Raw genomic sequence first — 23,846 nt, forward strand, 5'->3', positions numbered from 1 at the left:
CTAAGGTATTTTCACTTCCTTTCTGTTACACAGTTTATTTCTGGTAAGTATTATTTTCATTGTTACTATTATGTTACATCATTAGTTTAAAATCAATGGCTCAAAAACATTTCAAAGAGACCAGGACTTGAGGAAGGACTCAAGCAGTAGAGGCCTGCCTGGAAGCATGAGGCCCTGAGCTCAATTCCCAGTATTGCCAAGAAGAGACCAAAATTATACCTGTCAGTATAATTCAAAAGTATATTCCTCATGACAAAACCAAATACAATGTACACAACTGCTATGAAATACATTCCCAAACCCAAGACAATGTTAATAACAATACTGAGGAAAAAAAAGCAGAAAGGAATACTGCAAAATTCCTTTATCGAATTACAATGGGGGCGTGTGGGGGGGTACTGCTTAATATAAATTGCATATGACAGAGCCCACCTGTGTATAAATTAGTTACAATTTTGCTTCATGAGGAATCCTAACATGAGGCACCTATATGAAGGAAAAGTACTCAGTGACTTCTTGTTCTGTTTCTGAATAAGAAGCCATGCAACAATGGTAAGGATCTTTCATTTAGTTTGTTATTTTGTAAGCCACACTGACACGGCAGTGGCACTCTGTGCCCTTATTGAGTCTGAGGTACCAACACGTACCCCCGTGTCAGTCTGTACTTGTACACTAGGCAGTCAACGGTGATCCAAGCACAGGTGTAAACATGAGACCACTGTCCACTACAGTTGTGTGACCTTCCTTTATATGAGTTAGAACATTCTATTTCATTACATGTATAGGCAGACTACCTACCTATACCTATAAAGTTCATTTTAATAAAACATGCTACTGAAAAGGAGTTTGAATCCAGTAGGGTTCAGAATCTCATTATTTATATTGCCAAACTTTCTCAAAAGGGGCTTTCTAGAAATGGTGTTCTAATTTATATCTCACTATAGTACTCATTAACAAAAAACTGTATTAGAGTTTTTTAATCTTAATTATCTAAAGGCAAAAAAGAAGTTCTTATGGTTTAAAGTACATTGCTAGTTACTTACAAAATCAAACTTTTACACATTTACTAGATTTAAATTTCTATTTAAATTACTTCTATTCATGTTAGCTGCTACTGTGATCTGCTCCCTGTTTTGAAGTATCAGTGTTAACTTCTGTGGCATTGTGTTGTTGATTATTTTGCAGCACTACAGCTCAAATCCAAGGCCTCGAGCACACTAGGCAGGCACTCTACCACTAAACTATGTCTGTTTTCATTTCTAATTGGCGAGGTCTCTCTATAGTGAGAATTTTGTGTCATAAGGATTTAGAGCCCTCCAAAAATACTAATACTTGCCAAAAAAAAAAAAAAACAAAAACAACTAATACTTAAGGCTAACCACAGAGGCTAGAGATTCTTCCATAGTCTGAGGATCCCAGTCCAGCTGAGCTATGATGAGATGCCTAAGTCAGATTACATCTTGGAGAGCACCCAGGGCAGCAGAATCTTAGCAGGAGTGTCTGCTTTTGGACAGGCTCTCAACACACACAGGAACCTCAGACCACAGTGCCCTCTAATTCAGATGTTTGCCCTACTTCTATCTTACTCCTTCCACTGACAATCATTAAAGGAATAGTATTAATATATATATACATATATATATTTGCTTACTTAAAAAGCACGAGAGAATTTTTTTTAACTCCCATATTCCTAACAACTTTTTAAAAAACAATACTGTCATATACAAGTAGTAAGAGAAATTTGGATACATAACATTGGTGCCCAATAGAAAAGAAGACTTTATTGCTATTATTTCATCAGACTAAAAGAGGTGGTGAAAAATTGTAATTCATTAGACTCCCAGGTCAAAGAATGGTAACAGCCTTTCTACAAAGGTTATAAAAACTAAGTCACAAGTCAATTATTCTAAAATATACTGCTGGTCTCTTAAGATACTTCATTTTAAATTAAAGAGTCTTGCCTCAAATGTTTAACTTGTTATAATTAACACATTAATTGTATATATCAATGGTATTCAATGTGCTGTTTCCATACATGCATACATCAGGCACTGATCATAGCCATTCACCCTTCAGCCTCTCCCCCACAAATATTTAATTTGTTATTAAGTAATGCTGGTGAATCTTTTCAGAGTTCTACTTTTCAGTCTGCCTTCCTGCTTCCATGCTTACCCCTATCATCAAGACGTAAACTGTTATAACTGGACACATATTTACAAGAAAGATATATTTCATCCCCATCTTCCCTTTTCCTGATTATTTCCCAATAATTCATAAAAATTAATAGGGGGTACAGGTGGGGAAAGATTAATAAAGGGTACTAAGTCACAGCTGGATAAGATCAGGAGCCTTATGGTACTACTGCACAGTATGGTGACATAGGTAACAATTATATACTTCACACTTCAAAAAGCTACAAGGATTCTAAAAGTTTCTACAACAAAAAAATAAATGTTTGAGTTAAATGTTTACCCTGATTTAAACACTATAAGGTACTCCATTAATAGGGACAATTTCATGTTTGTGTGTATCAGCTAAAAATTTTAAAATAAAAAAAATTAATGGGACAAAGACTACCAATGTCTAGTTTGTCACACAGCAACAGTTACCTTCGCTAGCCTTTGAGGAGCCAGATGAGGGAATTCTCTTACGTGACAGGAGAGTACATACTTCTGATTTTAAACATTTCTATTTAAAAAACAGAACATAAAGATACTCGAAATATACCTGTCGAGCTGAATGAATTAATGTGAAGCAAGCACCTGTGGCAAAGCAAACTGGCACCCAAGACAGGGCACAGGACACTGCCAGCACCTCAGAGCCCCCTGGATTTATCTGCAGACAGCAATGCCTCCCTCCAAACTAATTTCTGCGCTAAGTCCCACCCCCTTTATTTTCTTGCTTTTTAGCCATTTTAGTTAACTACACAGGAGTGAAGCAAATATCCAAGTAACTGGACACACTTTTGCACCTATCATCCAGATACAAAGACAGAAGCCTCACTGTCTCTGTAACAGCTTCTGTTTCTTGCTCTACTGGTGATGGGCTTAGCAGACTCCAAGGTATGTGGTTTTGAATGTCAGCAAATCTTCCCTACAATTATTCCTGGTTCTTGTTTACAAGTGACATCATGACAATCAGGGATGCCTGTTTGTGCAGCAAAGGTTACTCACATGTAACTGCTGTGAGAGTGAGTCAGGAGCCAAATTGTACAAGTGTGTGGTGGAGCTGGTGAGTAACCAACAGCCCTCACATCTAGGAACTGAGCCAGTGCCAGAAAGCCATCTGGATGGCAAACAGTAACACGAGAAGAATTTTAAATAGCTTACAGCTGTAGAAAAAGCACTACTCTAGGCTCTGAACCTTTTAGCTATTTCTGTCGGCTGTCATTTTGAAAATAAGTTATAATACATAAAAATTAAAAGAGCATCCTACAAAGGCTGGTATTTCTCCCTGACCATTTCAGGGTTACTCCTTTGCACAATGATTGAAGTTTGGTCTACACAGTATTCAAGTATTTATGACTTGCTTGTCTGCTTTAAGTCTTCTCCTTGGAGACCAATTTTCCTCCTACGCTATCCAGCCATGAATGACAAAATGCTTCTGTGAGCAGCTTTCATTTCTCCCTTACTACTTACAGTAAACAGGGAGGGGAGGCCAGGAAAACCGAAGAGGTATCTGTCCTTGGTGCCAAGTCTTTTTTTCCACTGCCTGTTCTCTCTGGAGGACACAATAAGCCAGAAGAGGCAGGCTATTAGCACCATCTTAGTATTAGGCCTTGATCAAAGAGGAAGGGAGGGGACTGGGGATGTAGCTCAGAGTAGAGTACTTGCCTGGTAAGCATCATGCCCTGGGTTCAATAAATATTTAGTCATCCTGTTTGAAGACACTTGATTAGGGGTGAGGGGATTAAAAAAACCACACACACACACACAGGGGGATAAAGGAGAATGATGGAGGGGGTGAATTCAACTATGATATATTGTAAGCACTTTGGTAAGTGTCACAATGTACCCCAAATACAATACAATAATAAGTTAACTAATACAAAAAAAAAAAAAAAAACCCCAAAACTGAGCAGTTTGCACCCAGCCTGTACAGAGCACTTGGGTCTGCTGAGGTAAGGAGGCATGTCTGGTCTGCTTCATTCAGATGGGGCCCCACATACTGCCAGGGAATGCCAAAGAGTGAAGGATAGTGAGACAGACATGCCTGCCAGGGCTTTCCACCACCACCTCCCAGAGCCCCAGTGACAAGAGATGAGGATGCAGTGTTGGGAGAGAAGCACGAGTACCCAGCTGAACTTCACTACAGGATGGGATGGAAGTGTCAAGATCGGAATACCTCTCTGCTGTACTTTGGGGGTAGTTTGTCCCTCCAGATGGGGAAGTTCATGTGCTGGAAGTTTGGTGCCCAATGTGTGCTCTTGAAGGGGCAATGAGTCCTTTAACAAGTCAAGCCTAGCAGAAGGTCAGTGGGGCACTACCCTCTGAAGCAATGATGATGTGATGATCTTTTTATGGACCCCTGATTAGTTCATGCAAGTGAGTTGCCTGAACCCCTTCCCCTGTACAGATTCCCTGTCTTGCCATGTGATCTCTCCCTTTTGTATGTATGTATGTATGTATATATGAATGAATATATGTATATATTTATTTATTTTTGTAGTACTAGGGTTTGAACTCAGGGCCTATACCTTGAGGCACTCCACCAGAACTTCTTTTTTTTTTGGGTGATGAGTTTTTTCGAGATAAAGTCTTTGAAACTATTTGCCCGGGCTGGCTTCAAACTAAGATCTTCCTGATCTCTGCCTCCTGAGTAGCTGGGATTACAGGCATGAGTCACTGGCACCTGGCAATCTCTCCCTTTTGTATGTGTTCCTGCATGATGTCATCAGCCATTGCAGGATGCAGCCAAGAAGCCCTCATCAGATGCTGAACTGATAGGCTGCCTGATCTTTTAGTTTTGAGAGGGTGGTTTGTAACTAGGATTTAAATTCAGGGCTTCACACTTGCAAAGCAGATGCTCTACCACTCTAGTTATTTTGGAGATGGGGTCTTATGAACTATTTGCCCAGGCTGGCCTCAAACCTTGACCCTTCTGATCTCAGCCTTCCACATAGGTAGGAATGCAGTCATGAATCACTGGTGCCCAGTGAGCTGTCTTATCTTGATTTTCAGCCTGCAAAACTGTAAGCTAAGTAAATCTCTTTTCTTTATGCATTACCCGGCCTCAGGTATTGTGTTACAGTGACTAAAAATGAACTAATAATACACTCACCTAAAGAGTCGAGGCAGCACCACAAGGCTGCTGCATGAACTCACCTCACTGACTTACTGTCCTAGCCTATGACCTGGGCACAATGGGACACATGCTATAATTCGCTTCACATTATTATATCTAGCATCCCAAAGAAACTCAAGTTTTTATGGTTATGCTATGTTTTTTGAGGCAAGCTCTTGCTACGGACTCCAAGCTGGCCTTGAACTCCATTATCCTCCTGCCTCTGCCTTCTGAGTACTGGGATTACAGAAGTGTACCACCATGTCTGGCTTATGTGTATGCTTTAAACTCAGCTTTCAGATAGTCTTATACTTAATTTGTAGCATTACCCCATAGTTAATCTAATAAATGATATTGTTTCAAAAACCTCATATTCTTTTAAACACAGCATGATTTTTATGTTTCCTAGTTGATTGTTTTGTTGGCATTTTTTGAGGCCCAGACTGGCCTTCAATTCGGCCTCCCAAGTATTGGGATTGTAGGTGCATATTACCTGGTCCAACTGAGTCATCTAAGCCAACAGAGAAATAAATGGGCAAAAGAATTAAACAGATATTTCACAGATAACCAGAAAACACATATGAGGGAAAATGCTTAATATCACTATTCATAAATATAAATTAAAACCATACCGAGAGTCATAGATCATCTTTGCCAGAAGAATAAACTAATTCAATCTCTTCCAAAAAGACTTTGCCATTAAAATTTCTATTACTATGTATATATTATAGGAAAATGAAAGGATAGTATACATACATAAACATTTAAGGTAAAATCTTTCATAATAACAAAAAATTAGGCACAACCCAAATGTACACTACTAGAACAAAAAATTGTACTAAATACAGTATGGAAAACTGGTAAAATACAGCTACACTAATCACCATTAATGAACCGTACAAACCATGTTAAGAGAAACAAAAATATATACATGATTCTTTTTACTTAAGTACTGTCAAAGCTGAATTGTGTGTAGGGATGCCTAAGAAAATAAGGAAATGACAGAAAAGTTCAGCAAGGTGTCCGCTAGGGAAAGGGAGGAAAGCACACACGACTGCCCTGGCTATTTTACACAGGGGTTTCATGTTTTCCCTGACCTTTAAACTTCACAGTAATAACACATGTGAAGACCCTAGGTAGCACCTGGCATAAGAAGCCCATCTGATGGGAAGCCATCCCCATTCCGCTGGCCCATGACCTCATGCCGGTGATAACAAAGCCCAAGCTCAACTGTACCTCTTCCAAGAATTCCCTCCATCCTTACCCCAATTGCTGCTTCTTGTAACCTTTGCCCCACCAAATTCCGGGGAGGAAGAGACATTAGAGGCTGCAGAAAAGATTTGTGATCCTGATAAACTGTTTGCCACCCTTGATGGTATGTACTAAGTTCCTGAATGACAGGGACAGGGTTTTGCATCTTAAGTGTCCCACACTGTGTCTGACACAACAAACAGGCTCTTAGGACTACCTACTAAATAATGAATACATGAATATACTATAAAGCTAAGCTGCCAATGTAAAATAAGTATTTGAAAAGCTTCATCTAGTACTTACTCACTTTTCCCAAACCCTTCAAAGCTTTTCTTGGGTGCTCAGGAAAAGGAGAAAGATGCCTCCATAGGCTGCTTTAAAATCTTTCCTAGCCAGGTATGGTGATGCATGCCTGGAATCCCACTATTTGGGAAACTGAGACAGGAGGATTGCAGGTTTGAGGCAGCCTAAGCTACACAGTGAGAACCTGTCCCCCCCCCAAAAAAAAAATTTCCTCACAGAAATTATGAATTTGTATCATAAGCTGCATACGATATTCTCCATTCATGAATAATCCTTAAACTTTTGGATAAAAAATTTCAATCCTTTTTTTAGAATGTCCTAAGTAAAAACCAGGCAAATTGGTGCACATCTACAATCCCAGCACTGGTGTGTGGGGGGAGGGAGCAAGACAGGAGAATCTCAAGTATATAGCCTGTACTATGTAGCAGGTTACAGGTTGCCTGGGCTGTAAGACTACGTTCCAAAAAAAGAAAAAGGTGTAAGTGATGTCCTGTTCAAATTTTAAACACAGGTTGGGTATCCCTTACCTGAAATACTTAGGGCTAGAAATGTTTCTTTTTTTCTTGGTCATGCTGGGAATATGACCCAAGGCCTCATACATACTAGGCAAGCACTCCATCACTAAGCCACAGCTTAGCCCTTATTGACTGACTGATTGTTTTAGTAAGTTAGTGGGACTGGAGTTTGAACTCAGGGCCTTACACCTGCTGGGCAAGCACTCTACCACTTGAGTCCTTTTTTATGGTGGGTATCTTTGACATGGGGGTCTCATAAACTATTTGCCAGGGCTTGCCTCAAACCCAGATCCTCCTGATCTGTGCCTCCCAAGTAGCTAGGATTACAGGCATGAGCCACCGGTGCCCAGACCATTTTAATTTTTTAATATCTGTATGTACGCAGTGAGATATCTTGGGGATGGGACTCAAGTCTAGACACAAAATTGATTTATGTTTCATACATGTTCTTTACACATAGGTTGAAGTAATTTGATGCAATATTTTCAGAATGCCTGTGTTGGGCTGATAAGCTATCAAACAAGGTTTGGTGTGGAATTTCCCATTTGAGGTATCGTTTCAGCATTCAAAAAGTTTTGCAGGAACCACACATGGCAGCACACACCTGTTATTCTTGTACTTGGGAGGCTGAGGCGGGAGGATGGTGAGTTCAAGGTCAACCTGGGCCACAGAGTGAGACCCTGTCTCATAAAACAAAATAAAATAAAAGGTTTTGGAGGGCTGTAGATATGGCTCAGCAATGAGTGCTTGATTGCCTAACATGCCTGAGGTCCTTGTTCAATTCCAAGCACCTCAAAAAAAAAGGTCTGGATTTTAAAGCATTTCAGATTACAAGGCTAACCTAAACTGTACATTTAAAATATACTCTATGTATTACATGTTAACGCTAGTAACCTTCCACAGAAGCAAAGCTATATTTAATAATACGTGACTGTCTAACATGCTCTTATATTGGACAGCTCTATGAGAACAACAAGGCAGCCATTATTGCCCTTTATGTACTATTTCCTCTATCATGTGGCAGTCAAAAGGCAAGTGAGATGCTTACAGCATAAAAAAAATAAAAAAATAAACAGTTTTGAAAGGTCATGCTATGCAGACAGCCAGAATTTTTTCCACAATATCCTTACTGTCTATGGCAGACTATATGACAATCTGTCCACAGTTATTTTCTGAATAAAAGCAAAAAGCACATCACATTATCAAAGGACCAGAAACCGTAGGCACTCAACAATACCATCTTTATGGACATTATTTCTAACTGCGCAAACATCCAAGACATAGTCATGAAAAAGAACCCTGAGGCAAAGAAAAGAACTGGAGGAAGAGGAACTAGTAAATTCTGGAGGGCAAGTTTAAATACATCACTGTAGTGTTTATTCACACAGATTATATAACATGATAAGAAGCTTCCAAAGAAAACCTTTTTAAATTAAACCAGATCATTTAGTGAGGACAAGAATAATAACCACAATATTGGGCTGGGAGTGTAGCTTAGTGGTAAGAGCATATGCTTAGCATGTGTGAGGACCTACGTTCAATCACCAGCACCTAAAACATAATATTAATGCTGACTATTCTTGAAAATATCCCAATCTAAATTGCACGTAAGGTAACAAGCTTCAAAAACCTCTTTGTAGCAACTGTGTGATCCTATCAACATTTTTCCCTTTAATAGTTTTCACTGGTCTATTATTCGTTGAAACAGGGAGTATCTTTTCCCAACTCATAAACAGACAATGAATCAGTCAACACCAAGGTGAAAATTTCCCCAGCGTCTTCTAAAAATTTCAAATTTGGAAGTTAATAACTGTATTCTTTAAAAATGGAGAAGGGTTGATGGTATAGCTTGGGGGAAGAGCGCTTGCCTAGCATGTACAGGCCTAGGTTTAATTCCTAGTACCACCACACACACACACACACACACACACACACACACAACCACACCACACACACACACATACACACACACACAACCACACACACACACACACACACACACACACACACACACACCACCAATACAAAAAAAACTTAGCCAGGCATGGTGGTGCACACTGACAATTGGGAGGCTAAGCAGGAGGATCTCTTGAGGCTAGCCTAGACTGTGTAGCAAGATCCTATCTCCAAAAAAAAAGGAGAATGGGAGGGAGGGGGGAAAAGTAAGAAAAGGAAGGTAAGAAGAGGAGGGAGGGAGGAAGGGAAAAAGGGAAGGAGGAAGGAGAAAAAAGAAAGCAGGAGCTCACTGAATCTTGTCTGGCCCTGGGAGATCAAAATACATGCTATTAATTAAAACACGCAGCTTTCTCTGGACACAGTAAGCATAGATTTCTGGTAAAACAATGTTAAGATTTCTTTTTGAGGCCCCCAGATTTAAAATTCCTTTGAAGATCTTTCACTAAAACTACCAGATAAAAAATGATGCATGACCCAAGCATAGTAGTTCACATCTGTAATCCTAGCTACTCAGGAGGCAGAGATCAGAAGATCATAGTTTGAGGCCAACCCAGGCAAATAGTTCTCAAGACCCTATCTCAAAAACAGCCAACAAAAAAGGGCTGGTGGAGTGTCTCAAGCAGTAGAGCACCTACCTACCAAGCATGAGGCCCTGAGTTCAAACCCCAGTACCACACATAGACAAAACAGAAATCTATGATAAAGAACCTTTTAAGGAAATACACCTTAAAAACATCACACTGAAGCCAGGCTCATGCCTGCAATCCTATCTACTCAGGAGGCAGAGATAAGGAGGATGTCTGTTTGAAGCCAGCCTGCACAAACAGTTTTCAAGACCCTATCTTGAAAAAAAAAAAGCCTTCACAAAAAAAGGGCTGGTACAGTAGCTCAAGGTATAGGCCCTGAGTTCAAATCCCAGTACCACCAAAAAAAAAAAAAAATCACACTGCTCAAAACCAGATATACAATAAAATCAAATCCAGACAAAGATAGGGAGAAATTGGAACTTTAGGGACTGCTGGTGGGAATGGAAAGTGGTACAGCTTCTGGGGAGGGCAGTATAGTTGTTACTCAAAAAGTAAACCCAGAGGTCTGGGGTGTGGCCCAAGCAGCAGAGTACCTGCCTAACAAGCTGCAAGGCTTGCGTACAAACCCCAGTGATGCCAATAAGGAAACAAACAAACGCAGAACTGGGGATGGTGGTGCAAGCCTATAATCCCCCCACTCAGGAAGTAGAAGCAGAAGGATTGTGAGTTTGAGGCTACATAGCAAGTTCAAGATCAGCCTGGGCTATACAACAAGACCCTGCCTCAAAAAAAAAAAAAGATTAAACATAGAATTACCATATGATCCAGTAAGCTTACACCCTGGCATAAACCCAAAAGAACTGAAAGACTGAACCAGGTATGTGTATACCAGTGTTTACAGCCGCCCTGTTCACAATGACCAAAAGGCAGAAATCATGCAAGTGTCCATCAAGAGAAAAAACGGAAGGACTAGGGACCTGGCTCAAGTGGCAGAGCCAGGCCCTGGGGATAGGGATGGGATACATGAATGAACAAACAAAATGAGATATGTACATACAATGCACAGCAAATCGATTTTTTTTTTTGAGACTGGCCTTAAATTCTTGATCCTCCTACACCACCACACCCAGCTAAAACTATAACATATTATTCAGCCTTTAGTAGGAATAAAATCCTGATACACGCTACAACACGGATAAAGCTTGAAAACATTATGCCAAGTACGATTAAGTAAAACAAAAAGGCAAATATTGTATGATTCCATTTATATAAGGTACCTAAAATAGTCATTTCACAGAAACTGGAAGCAAAATAGTAATGAGCAGAGAATGGACAGAGGAGGAGAAGTTTTATTTTGTTGCACTGCAGCTTTTGGGAACTAAACCGAGGGCTTCATCCACACTAGACAAGGGCTCAGTCACTGGCTATACCCCCAGAAAGAAGTTATTATTTCATGGGTAGGTATTTCAGTTTGGTATGATAAAAAAAAAGTTCTAGAATTGGATAGTGGGGGTTATATGTCACTGTATCCTTAGAAATGATTGAAAAAGTAAATTTTGTACTGGAGGTATGGCTCAAGAGCACCTGCTTTGCAAGTGTGAAGCCCTTAGTCAAACCCCAGTCCCACCATAAATACACACATACATAATACATAAAAAGTAAATTTTACATTGGGTATATTTTACTACTATTTAAAAACAAATTGAAATAAATTTGCTCATCTAAAATTCTAGGTCTTCTGTGTCTCTAACTCACCAGCTTTCTCTACTTTTTCTACCTCCCTATGGTATTCAAAAATTTCTTATAGGGCTGGCAGAGTGACTCAAGTTATAGAAAGGGCTAGATTGTTCTCTTTTATAGGCACTCTACTGCTTGAACCACACCTCCAGTCATTGTCACTTCTTGACTAGCCAACCAGTCCACTCTTTACCACTTGCCTATTTTCTTTCTCTTCATATCAAATATAAATTGGTATTTTCCTGTTCATTTCAATAATTAGCTCCATTAGAACATTTGGCACGGGGCTGGCAGAATGGCTCAAGCAGTAGAGTACCTACCTGCAAGTGTAAAGCCCTGAGTTCAAGCCCCAGCACCACCAAGAAAACAAAACAACAAAGAGTGCCTGGCATAATGCAGGTATTCGATAAATACTTATTAACTTTGGTAATTACCCTACAATGTTTACATCTCCCTTTATCCATCACTGATTAACTACATGTCTAACAGGTCAATGCTGACCTTATTAAAAAGTACGGGGGCTGTAAGAGCAGCACAAGTGATAGAGCATATGCTGAGCAAGCAGGAGACCCTGAGTTCAAACCCCCTTATCACCAAATAAATAAATAAAGTTTAATCAAGAATTTATAAAACCAAACAAAAACAAAATATTATCAAGGGGCTGAGAGTAGAGTATGTATTGTGTATGCATGAGGCCCTGGGTTCAATCCCCAGCACCACAAAAATCAGACAAAGAAGAAAAAAGTAGGATAAGAAATCCTAGCTTGGTACCTGTGGCTCACGCCCGTAATCCTACCCACTCAGGAATCAGAGATCAGGAGGATCGAGGTTCGAAGCCAGCCCCAGGCAAATAATTTGTGAGACTTTATCCCGAAAATACACAATACAAAAATGGGATGGCTGAATGACTGAACTGGTAGAGCACCTGCCTAGCAAGCGTAAGGCCATGAATTCAAGCCACAGTAGCAAAACAAAAAGGCATCATACAACTTTTTTACTCTTTGCCTAAAAATTCCTTGATTCACTTTCTCTTTCAATACACTGGTTTCTAAGCAAAAGGTTACTACTTTTACACAAGAGTTAAGTCCTTAACTTAAGAGTTAAGTTTTTGATTTCAAACTTTCTTACCTCCTCAGGATAAGAAATTTATCACTTTCTATAATATTTAAACTATTCTAATGCTCTTTTACCTAATATACACTACTTGCTAGTGCTAAAATACCTAGCAAGCGAGACAATCCCTGGCAGAACATGCATGTTTTATTAACAATATAAGTAGTCCATGTTATTTTTACTATCTAAACCAATGGAACTGAGAATAAAAATGGGCTTGGAAAACAGCTGGGCATTAACAGACCTGTATGACGTCTGAACCAAAATACAGTCACTGTAACCACAACTCCAGTGCTCAGGGAGGTGATGCTGCACCCTAAGTACCTACATGGTGGTTTAGTAAATGAATTAAGAGCTGAAATACTCAGACTTTATCACCTCTGTCTACTCTTCACTCAGTTCAGTCATAAACATCTCCCTTGAACTTGATCCTGCTGGGATCATCCATGACCTAACTGCCAAATCCAAAATGAATCTCTTAGCCAGGCATGGTGGTGTACTCCTGGAACCCCAGCGTTAGGAGGCTAAGGCAGGAAGACCTCAAGTTCGAGACTACCCTGGGTTACACAGTGAGCCCCACCGCACCCCACCCAGGCTGGTGATACAGATCAGTGGTAGAACACTTGTCTAGCTTGCATAGTGTCCTGGGTTCGATCCCCAGCACCACCAAACACAACATAGTAAGACCCTGTCTCAAGAAACCAAAAGCTTCTTCAGTTGTCAGTTAACCTCCTTAAAAAGTTTTCCACTACTACTTTCGACCCCTGCCCTTTTTCCTTCATGAAGCTCTGTTCTTAACTCTGTGTTACATAACCCTAAATATCAGACTGTCTTAAAGCAAATCCTAGGATTTCCAACACCTCAGAGATTTACTAAAACATTCAGAATCTAACCAATATTCACATTTTCCTTCCATATTTAACTTCTAGAAAACTAATGTAAGAGATTAAAAATGTAAAATTGGGTACTCACCTCAAAATGATAGCTCCCATTTCAATCTTTTAGGAAAATGGGTGACATTACTTATTTTTAAAACTGAAATTTTCTTGGAAGACTTTTTCAGATTGGAAGATTCACTACAAAAAAAAAAAGGTTGAAGACAAGAGGTATTAGTCTAAATGGGCAATGCTGAAATTTTATTACTTATGTGCTATTCACTTGCTCACGACTATCCACATTTTAAAATATAGGGGCTGAAGAGCTAATGAAGTTAAAGAGTTTTTATTTTGTTTATTAATATCTGGTGCTCCTTTGCTCTCAATTTATGACCTTTTTTTACTGCACTGTCTTTTTCTTATTAACTAATAGACTATATACATTCAGGATCAAGTCTGGCTACATTAAATTGCCCATGCAAAATAAAAATGTAAGGCCTTTTCATCAAGATGATACCATAAGCAAAGAAAGAGCCTGAAGCCAAAAGCAAAAGCTTTGAAGGCCAAAACTGCAAAGCTGAAAGGAATCTATACATCAGCTATCTCTGGCTGCCCACACCACTGTGGCTCTAAAGACAGCCCAAAAATCCTAGCAAAAGCACCCCAAGGAAAAACCAACTTAACCACTATGCATCATCACTCTACTCCCCACCACTGAGAAGACAACAAGACTTACTTAAGTTCACTGTGGACAGCAAGGCAATAAGCACCAGATCAAACAGGCTGGGAGGCTCTATGACACTAGAGTCACCAAGGTCAACACCCTGATCAAGTCTGATGGAGAGAACACAGCATAAATTCAACTGGATCCTGACTATGATGCTTTGAATGTAGTCAGTAAAACTGGGATCATTTAAACTAAGTTCAGCTGATTCTAAATGTAAATTATTTTGGCCATTAAGACATTTTTAATAAGTAAATAAATATAAATTGAGGGCTGCTCATTCAAAACTTAAGACTTCTGAAATAGGGCTGGCTTAGCATTAAACTAAGCATGACTTTTTTTTTTTTTGGTACTGGGGTTTGAACTCAGGACCTACACCTTGAGCCACTTCACCAGCCCTTTTTTGTGTTGAGTATTTTCGAGATAGGGTCTTGCAAACTATTTACAGGCTGGCTTCCAACTGTGATCCTCTGATCTCTGCCTCCTGAATAGACAGGATTACAGGCATGAGCCATAGGCATCCGGCACTTGAGTTCTTCTTAAGTGAGCAGCACTGTGTGACTGCACAGTGTATACCATGAAGCCAGCCATATTTACGACATGAAAATTCTCTCTCTCTCTCTCTCTCTCTCTCTCTATGTATTTTCTCTATTATATATTCATATGTCTCTATTATATATATAAAAGAATTAAGTTTTCAACAAATTTATGGTTTATCTTTTCATTTTCTTTATGGTGTCTTTTAATGAACATGAATTTTAAAAATAAGAGTAATGTCTTAAGACAATATCAAAGTATATCAAACTGCTTATTTCCTAAAAGTATGAGAATTACTCAACACAAAAATAACTAATTTAAGCCAGGTGCCTGAAATCTCAGCTACCTGGGAAGCTGAGAGCAGCCAGAGGATCATGGTTTGAGGCCAGCTCAGGGAAATAGTTTTCAAGGCTCCTTCTCAAAATAATCACAGCAAATGGACTGGAGGTGTGGCTCAAGCGATATAGCACCTACTCTGCATGTGTGAAGCCCTGAGTTCAAACCCCAGTCCTACAAAGAAAAAAAAACAAAAAGCTTGAGTATTTAAAAGGGGTAACAGAAGTCGGGTGAACAACTCTATATAATCCCAGCACTTGGGAAACTGAGGAAGGAGGATCATGAGATAAAGGTCAGCCTAGGTCACATAGTGAGACCTTGTCTAAATTAATTAATTAAAGGAAATACTTCAATTGAGAGGGAAAAAAAACACAATGTGACAAATATAGGCTAATAATAAAATAAGCATACTGTTTACTCTTCTTGAACCTGATAGTTTTTCCCCCGGCAGCCTACTAAGACAACTACAACCTTTAATATTTCCATCTATAAATCATGTATGGACTATCAAGGAAAAGAATGCAAGTCCTGGCAGTGGTGAAATCTATGCTGAAACCTTCTGAGAAAGACCACCGAGATCTCCAGAATGAGCGTCTAAGGCCTGCACAAATCCACCATGCTATACAGCCTTAAGATTTATGATTCTTCTCCAGTACTGCCACGTATGTGTTCTACTTCAGAGGAAACATTATAAATCAAGGTATTACTATTTCTACTTCAAACCCTATGAAGTAGTTAAGGAAAGTTCACAGAAAAGAAAAAAAAATTACCAGGCATTATGATGCATACCTGTAAACCCCAGATACTTGGGAGACTTGGGCAAGAGGATTTCAAGGTTGAGGACAGCCTGGGCAATTTAGTGAGACCTTGTCCCAAAATAAAAAGGACTGGGTGTGTAGCTCAGTGATAGAGCACTTGCCTAGCAAGCACAAGACCCTGGGTTCAATCCCCAGTGCTGAAAAAAATAAGTAAAATAAAAACCTGTATAAAAACATCATTTTCCACATATCAGTTTGCCAAAAATCCCAAGATTCTTTGTTGTAAAGAAATATACATCTCTTTTTATGGAAGTAGTATGGGCCCCAACTTAAGGGAAATTGGAAATATATATTGTAATTATATACTTATATAATTATTTAATATATATTTATATATTTCTTATATATTATATGCAATATATATCAAAGTATGTAAGACCCTTGATTAGTACCATCATGTGAAAATTTATTCTATATGTATAAAAGAATAAAATAATTGGACTGGGTGCTGGCATCTCACCCCTGTAATCCTAGCTACTTACAAAGCAAAGATCAGGAGGATCATAGTTTGAAGCCAGCCAGGGCAAATAGTTCATAAGACCTATCTCAGAAATAACACAAAAAAAGTGCTCGCACAGTGGCTCAATTGATAGAGCGAATGCCTAGCAAGTATGAGTTCAATCCCCAGTACCGCCAAAAAACAAACCAAGCATAGAATGATAAAATAACTGTTACACAAGGTTACTCACCATAGCACCGTTATGATAACAAGAAGCTGTAAACAAGCTGGGCACTGGTGTCTCACCCCTGTAATACTAGCTACTTGGGAGGATGAGATTGGGAGGATTGCCAGCCAGGGAAAATAGTTCATAAGACCCCATTTCCAAAAATCACCAGACCAAAATGCAAAAAAGACTAGGTGTGTGGCTAAGGAGTAGAGCACCTGCTTTGTAAGCACAAAACACTGAGTTTAAAAAAAAAAAGGTGTAAATGATCTAAATGTTTACAAATAAACAATTGGGTAAATAAATTATTTTAAAATAAGTGAATGCTAAACAAGCTAGAATATATACAGGCAGATATACAGAATCATCTTCCTTTTCCTTTGGCTCTGCATCCACAGGTTCAACCAACCACTGATTGGAAATATTCAAGAAAAAAATTTTGTCTGTACTGAACATACACAGGCTTTTAAAATTCTTATCATTGTTCCCTAAATAAAATTGTATATTTACACAGCATTTACACTGCATTAGGTATTATAACTAACGTAGTGATGATTCATGAAGCACATGTATGTATGTGATGACTATGGACTTTTATACAAGGGACTTGAGCATCCACGCATTTTGGTACCCTTGGTGTGTTCTGGAAGGAATCTCCCTTGGATAGTGAGGGAAAACTATACTCTGTAAAGATCTGTGTAGTTCACTGTTTAGTGAAAAGCACACTGTGCAAGGGGAAGGATGGGAAGACCAATCTACAAAACAATGGATATAATATGCTACTTTTTATATTTAAAAATATTGTGGATTGTGGCTTGGCTCAAGTGGTAGAGTACCTAGCAAGCACAAGGGCCTGAGGTCAAATCCCAATAGTGCAAAAAAAAAAAAAAAAACTAAAAAATAAAATATTGCTACTTTAATGGGAACCTATTACTATCACATAGACTAGTAAATAAACCAAAATGGGGTCTAAATACTATCAACATATACACAATGACAGCAACTATTCTACTACATCTGGAACTGAGATTTCACCATTGAATTCTGAAGTGTGGCCATATTCAACTGGCTTAGGTCCTCAACCCAAAATCCAACACTAGTCCCATTAAGAAAGGATATTTCAAAAGAAAAAAAAAAAAAAGGAAAATAAAAGAAAGGATATTTCCTCTACGATTCCACTGTGCTTCTCTTGGAGGTTAACCTCTTCTCCCCTAACAACATCTCACCTTAGCCTTCTTTCATTCTCACCTAGAAGACCTGGGGTACTCTGTTCATCCACCACAATTAAGTTGTGGTCTAATAAATAAGGGAACCTTAAAAAGGGAGACATCCAGAGTTTGCTGCCAATAATATTTGTTCCTTAAGCTAAAACAATGAGGAAACATGACCTGAATCATCCCATTAACATCATCATCTTTCGTTTACCTAAAATGCCAAACACTACTTAGATTAAATTCTGGCAATATCAAGACAAAAGAGGCTAGGTTCTAAACCTATGGTTCCTGTGCAAATGCTGCCCACTCCATCACCCCTGGGCCAGGTCCAATGTACCTACACAAGCACACTTTCCCTAGAACTGTTCCTGATTCCCCCAGGTTCACTCACATGCGTTCCTGCTGTGACGTGCATGTACCTTACTCATTATAACACATTAAAAATGGTGACTTGCCCTCGGCACCAGTGGCTCACACCTGTAATCCTAGCTACTTGAAAGGCTGATATTGGAGTACTGCAGTTTGAGGTCAACCTGGGCAAATGTTTGTGAGACCCAACCTCCAAAATAACCAAAGCAAAAATGGACTGAAGGTTTGGCTCAGGTGATAGAGTGCCTGCTTTGCAAGTGCAAGGCCCTGACTTCAACCCCCAATCCCACCAAAACCAAAACAACAAAAAAAGGGTGGCTACTTCCTTGTCTCCTACTAGACACTGTGAATCCCTCAGAACAAGGTGAAAGTCATATAATTATAATACAAATACCAAGCAAAGTGCCTTTGCATATGCAGGTAATCAAAGATAAAGATATTCATCAAAAGAATTCAAGAAACCACAGCAGCTGCAATGCCACACAATATTCTACCCAACCCTAAAGGCATTTTACTTTGTTCAATTCTCATTCTAAGGGAAATAACAGCTATATGTCACACTTTTCCGTAGTAAAATGAATCAATCCTTCAAATTTAATCATATATATATGATTTAATCATATATATATGTGTGTGTGTATATATACACACACACATATATATATGAAACTGGAAATATGGTGGTTCAGAGATAGAGTACTTTCAGGTGGGAGGCTTTGAGTTCTATCCCTAGCACCACAAATAAAATGTCTCCTTCTCCTATCACCCAACCCCTAGTACAGGGAGTGAACCCAGGGTCTTATTCATGAGCTCCAACATTTGAGCCATACCCCCAGCCCTAGAGTGGTAAGTTTTGCTGGTTTGTTTTGGGGTTTTTTTTAGTGATAAATTTTTATGACCTTTTATTCACTGGTTCTTTGTGTGTGTCTGTTGTTGTTGTTGTTCCTGTTCAGACCAAAAAAATCACATAAAATGATCATGGACTTCCTAACATGTCACTCTAGAAAATAACTTCAGAGTTCAGACCATTCATTTATAGATTTTTCATTGTTTTTTAGGCCCCAGTTTATAGTCAACATTCCGAAAAGTTAATTGGCTTAGTTTTTACTTTCCCTTTCAAGATAGTGGTCATTCACTGGACATACAGTCACCTGCATTCATTTTGTATTTCCTTTTGGATTTTTCTTCCTATTTTAGATTTTATATATTTGTCTTTGATTATATAAAACATTAATATAGTTCTAAATGTCAGAACTATAGAAAAAGATATGCTCAGAAAAGCATCCCTCTCCATCCCTGCTACTCCATCTCTCCCTTACATCCTTTTCATGATGTCCCCCACGAAACTGTATGAAGCCAAGGTCATCAGTTTCTGACTTCTGCTTCCTATGTATGTGTTTCCACAAATGAACAAATATGTATCTCTTTTCTTACTTCCTTCTTTTTTCTTACACAAAAAGTAACATACAAAAAAAAAAGTAACGTACTACAGATATTCTTTTGCACTCTGATTTTTTTTTCTTTAACAATATATCCTGGAAATTACTTTGTATCAACACATAGAATCCTCATTCTTTTTTATAGGCATTTAGATTGTTTTCAGAATTTTTGGAATTACAAACAATGCTATAAACTGGATTATGTCTGTAATCCTAGCTACTTGGGAGGCTGAGACTGGGAGAATCAAGATTCAAAGCGAGCCCTGCAAAGAGTTCAAAAGACCTCGATCTCCAAAATAACCAGACCAAAATGGACTGGAGGTGTGGCTCAAGCAGTAGAGCACCTGCTTTGCAAGCATGAGGCCAAGTTCAAACCCCAGTCTCACACAAAAAAATAAATAAAAACATATAGCCAAGTCAGGAGCCAGTGACTCATGCCTGAAATCCTAGCTACTCAGGAGGCAGAGATCAGGAGGATCAAGGTTCAAAGCCAGCCTGGGCAAACAGTTCTGAGATCCTATCTGGAAAAAACTCATCACAAAAAAAGGGCTGGTGGGGTGGCTCAAGGTGTAGGCCCTGAGTTCAAGCCCCAGTATTGGGGCGGGGGGGGGGGGGAAGAGGTCAAATATAACTATAGAAAATAAGACAGTATAGCTACATTTTTTTTTTTTTTGGTGGGACTAGGGTTTGAACTCAGACCTTCATGCTTGCAAAATTGGTGCTCCACCGCTTGAGCACTTGAGCCACACCTTCAGTCCATTTTGCTCTGGTTATTTTGGAGATGGAGGTCTCACGAACTATTTGCCCTGGCTGGCCTGAAACAAAGATTCTCCCGGTCTCAGCCTCCCAAGTGTAGCTGGGAGTGCAGGCATGAGTCACTGGCTAGTGTATCTACTTGAGAATACACACATATGTCTACAAGCTTTTTTAATTCAATACTGAGAATAACTGAGAATTATTGGACAGCCCCAAGCTTAAGCCTCATTCATCTTCTCCTCTGTCTTGACTTTTTGCTTAGGAATTCTTAGCCAGTCCTTGATGTTAAATATCACCAAACACTGACAACTTTTAAATTCCTATCTCCAGCAGGAACCTCGTTCCTAAACTTCAGACCTGTATGTTATCTGCTTGACACCTTCACTTGGTTACGTGACGACATTTCAAACTAGGCTAAAATAAAGCTATTGATAGCCTCCTGCTCTGCTCTCCCTCAAATACCATCAGAGACAAAGACAAAAATCAAACAAAAACCTGTTTATATCTCTAAAACATACCAGTCTCCCAACATTCCCACTGTTCCCGACACAGCCTTAGTCAGCTATCATCAGCATTTCTTGGCTATGCTATGCTAACGCCCTCTTAGTCCCTCTCTCCACTTCAACTCTCTTTAATTTTTTTTTTTTTTTTTTGAGACAGGGTTTCACTATGTAATCCAGACTGGCCTGTGACCCTCCTGCCTCATCCTCTTGCATCTCTGCTTCAACTCTTGTGTCTCTATAATTGCCATGTGTCAGAATAACCAGAATGTCCTTGGTATAGCTTAAATGGGATCACTCCAATTCCTACTTAAAACCTCCCAAAGGCTCCCCACTGTAATGCTATCTCAGTTGCAACTCTGAACTACAAGACCCTGTGTGATGTTAACAATGACCTAAGAGACCCTGCACAATCTGCTGTTTACCTCTGAAACCGTCTTCCACTCTGCTCTTCACCAACTACTTTCTACAGACTGGATTTTGCCTTCTCTTCCTCACACATTGATACTAATTTAGGATTTTGTACTTGCTGTCTTCTAGTCTGGAACGCTCTGCCCCGGGTCTTCTAACATTCAGGTCTCAATTCAAAAGTCAACTCTCCTGAGCTTTCTGTGCTAATGACTTAGCAACCTAAGTCATTCTCTACTGCTACTTATCATTTTCATATCTGTGAGTACTCACAATTCTTATTTATTGATTTACATGTCTGTTTCTTTTTTTTTTTATTATTATGGTACTGAGGTTTAAACTCAGGCCTTATACCTTGAGAAACTCCACCAGCCTTTTTTTGTGATGTGTTTTTTCAAGATAGGGTCTCGTGAACTATTTGCCCCAGCTGGCTTCAAACCTCAATCCTCCTGATCTCTGCCTCCAAGAAGCTAGGATTACAGGCGTGAGCCACTGGCACCCAGCAAGAAAGAGGTTTTTTTTTTTTTATTCTTTTTGGCAGCATTGGGGTATGAACTCAGGGCCTTCATGCTTGCTAGGCAGGCATTCTACCATTTGAGCCATCCACCAGCCTAATGACTGTTTCTTTCACTGAAAAACAGGGAAAGTATGGAGCTCAGCTTTGAATCCATACAACATAATTATTTATAAATATTTCATTAAGAGAAATTATTTGAAAATAACACATACTTTCATACCAAAATGAACAAATTCAGGAAGCACTTTAAAAAAAAACACCCTTATTTTGCTCAATTTATTATATGGTATGTAGCCTACTTATTACAATTAATTAAATCAAAGTTTACCCATTCTCAAACACAGGTAGGTAGGGGTAAGACTTAACAAAATTCTTTAGACAGAGTAAAAAGGAGATGAGAGGTCAAAAAAAGCAAGTAGACTAGCTACTTGGAAGGCAGAAATAGGAGCCTCACAGTTTGAGGCTCCCTAAGCAAAAATGTTAGCAAGACTCTATCTCACAGAACAAGCTGGGTGCTGCAGTCACAAATTTAATACCAGCTACTTGGGAGGCATAGGTAGGAAGACAGAAGTCTGAGGCTGAGCCAGGCAAAAAGTGTAGGCCCTATGTGAAAAACAACTAAAGCAAAAAAAGGCTGAAGATGCCAGGCACAAGTGACTCACACCTGTAATCCTAGCTACTCAAGAGGGAGAAATCAGAAGGACCACAGAGACATGGTTCAAGTGGTCCTGAGTTCAAATTCCAGTCCTACTAAAAAAAAAAAAAACAACCACACAAACAAACAAAAAAACTTTTTTATAACACATGGTCTAGCCACAGTTAGATACACACATCCTAGGGTGGCTCCAACACATGATCTTCCTGCCTCAGCCTCCTGAGTGCTGGGATTACACTTATGTAATATGCAACAAAACAATTTATTTTTACACATTTTATTTTTGGAAACTACACTTTTTTCAAAAAAAAAAAAAACAAAACCTGTCAATCAGAAGAGTGCCATTGTTTTCCATTTTTGCAAGCATCGTTAATTGTCCAGCATACTAGAAGACAGCTAGATTACATGATCATGTCCATTAAGAGCTCAGAAGTTTATTACTGCTGGAAAACTCTTGTTACACTTGTGAAAAAGCTCAGGGATTTCAGGGGTCCCCATCCCACACTCCGAGAATAAACCATGGTATCTGTCCATTTGTCTCTCTTTAAGTTCCGTCAAGCCCATAAGCCATGAGCCTTCTTCAACTGTGCACCCCATGAGGGAACATGGTTGACGGGCTTCATACACATATAAGAAATATAATGATGAAACTGTTTGCAACTGCTTTAAGTGGAGCAGGAAGAGGGTTGGGGGTAGGGAGATGGTAAGGGCAACCAAACCGACATGCAATGTAAGTCTACACAGAATTATCCATGAATCCCTCCTATACAATGACTATACGCTAACAAAACTCAAAAAAACCCTCTGCATCTCCAATGTCGTACACAGCATAAAATACATATCTTCTCAACAAACTTATTCCATGAATAAATACTCAACACACTGTAATATTAAAAGTGTATATGAATGAAGTAGGTTTTCCCATGACCAATTATTTAGCTAATAGAAATGTATAAAAGAAAAACTCTTAGGATAAACTGACAGCAATGCCAGAAGTAGAATAAAGAATACATTCAGACCTGGCATGGTGACACTAGATCAGAACTTTCCAAAGTTCAGCCCTAAGGGAACAGGGAAAAGAGATCCTAAAAAGCATCTTAAACTGTAAACAAACACCCACTGCTCCAGTCTTCTGACTAAAAGAGAATATCCACCTCTGCAGGCAAGGAGACAATTAAAGGACTGTTTTTGAAAACTGAGAGGGAGGGGAGGTGGTGTAAGGTAGGGAGAATGCCACTGAGTGATGATTAAGAAAGAATACAGGGGCTGGCTGAGTAGCTCAAGTGATACAGAAAATGTGAGGCCCTGAGTTTAAAAAAAAAAAAAAAGAAGGCTGGGCACCAGTGGC

At 39.2% G+C, this 23,846-nt stretch overlaps 1 protein-coding gene across 5 annotated transcripts in view; it reads right to left on the reverse strand.

The window, feature by feature from the left end:
- LOC109691805 (phosphatidylinositol 4,5-bisphosphate 3-kinase catalytic subunit beta isoform) overlaps positions 1 to 23,846 on the reverse strand; it is a 121,113-nt gene that overhangs the window by 82,959 nt on the left and 14,308 nt on the right. For 2 of the 5 annotated variants that reach the window (XM_074059636.1, XM_074059632.1), the window contains exon 2: positions 13,658 to 13,761. The exons of 1 other annotated variant lie outside the window; for it this stretch is intronic. The gene's annotated coding sequence lies outside the window, so the exon portion shown is untranslated. Of the gene's footprint in view, positions 1 to 3,638; positions 3,721 to 13,657; positions 13,762 to 14,296; positions 14,395 to 23,846 lie in introns of all 5 variants that reach the window. 2 more of the 5 variants (XM_074059634.1, XM_074059633.1) reach the window with 2 other exon arrangements.

Source organism: Castor canadensis, chromosome 17 (assembly GCF_047511655.1).
Source record: "Castor canadensis chromosome 17, mCasCan1.hap1v2, whole genome shotgun sequence".
Taxonomy (NCBI): Eukaryota; Metazoa; Chordata; class Mammalia; order Rodentia; family Castoridae; genus Castor; species Castor canadensis.